The sequence below is a fragment of the Mus musculus genome, chromosome 7 (assembly GCF_000001635.26).
Source record: "Mus musculus strain C57BL/6J chromosome 7, GRCm38.p6 C57BL/6J".
Taxonomy (NCBI): domain Eukaryota; kingdom Metazoa; phylum Chordata; class Mammalia; order Rodentia; family Muridae; genus Mus; species Mus musculus.
Genome location: NC_000073.6, coordinates 139,887,223 through 139,888,679, shown reverse-complemented (window position 1 = coordinate 139,888,679; position 1,457 = coordinate 139,887,223). Strand labels below are relative to the sequence as shown.

Here is a 1,457-nt window from a genome sequence, read left to right as displayed (position 1 = left end):
GTTTAAGTTTCTGTCTATCACTGATTTGCCTAATATGTTTTTAAAATGGCTTATTTATTTTTATTTTATGTTTATGAGTGTTTTGCCTGAATGTGTCTCTCTGCACCACATGTATGCCTGGAGCTTACAGAGGCCAGAAGAGGTTTCAGATTTCCTAGAACTGGAATTAGAGACAATTGAGAGCGGCTATGTGATTTCTGGGAATTGAACCCAGGTCCTCTGGAAGAACAGCCAGTGTCCTTTAATTCCTAAGCTATCTCTCCAGCCCCTACGAATCCATTTTAAAAAATCATAAATACTTCTTTTATTTTTTTCAGGAAAATACCAAATGACCGATGACGCCAGTGCAGTGGGAGGGCTGGGAGGACCCGGGGGCCCAGGATTAGGGGCCCATAGTGGCTTCCACGGAGCTTTTGGCAGTGGTCTTAGAGGCTATGTTAGTGATCAGGGCTGTGGCTGTGATCCAGGCAGCGGGGCTCGTGGAGGTAAAGCTGAAGACAAGGAGTGGATCCCTGTCACCAAGCTGGGCCGCCTGGTTAAGGACATGAAGATCAAGTCCTTGGGGGAGATCTACCTGTTCTCCCTGCCCATTAAGGAGTCTGAGATCATTGACTTTTCCTGGGTGCATCCCTAAAGGATGAGGTTCTGAAAATCATGCCAGTGCAGAAGCAGACTCAGGCTGGCCAGCGGGCCAGGTTCAAGGCTTTCGTCACTACTGGGGACTACAATGGTCACGTTGGTCTTGGTGTTAAGTGCTCCAAGGAGGTAGCCACTGTCATCGGAGGGGCCATCATCTTGGCCAAGCTTTCCACCATCCCTGTGCAGAGAGGCTACTGGAGGAACAAGATCAGCAAGCTGCACACTGTTCCATGCAAGGTGACAGGCCACTGTGGCTCTGTGCTGGTGTGTCTTATCCTTGTCCCCAGAGGCACTGGCATTGTCTCTGATCCTGTGCCCAAGATACTGATGATGGCCAGTATAGATGACTGCTACACTTCAGTCAGAGGCTGCACTGCCACCCTGGGCAACTTTGCCAAGGCCACCTTTGATGGCACCTTCAAGACCTACCTACCTGACCCCGACCTCTGGAAAGAGACTACGTTCACCAAGTCTCCTTATCAGGAATTCACTGATCATCTTGTGAAAACTTACACCAGAGTCTCTGTTCAGAGGACCCAGGCTCCAGCTGTGGCTACCACATAAGGGTTTTTATACAAGAAAAATAAATGAATTAGGTCTGTTTAAAAAAAAATCATAGACATTGAATTTCATCAAATGTGTGTCTGTGCCTATTAAGGTGATCATGTTTTCTCCTTCGCTCTGTTAATGTTTATGGTTATCCTGACAAATGCATACTGTTTAATTATATATTTCTGGAATAAATCCATATGATTAGGATATGTTATCTTTCCCAGTGTTGCTGGGCTTAGTTGAGTAATTTTTTTTTGTGTAGGCTT

At 46.1% G+C, this 1,457-nt stretch overlaps 1 pseudogene; it reads left to right on the top strand.

Annotated features, from left to right (window-relative positions):
• Positions 299 to 1,240, top strand: Gm4974 (predicted gene 4974; annotated as a pseudogene).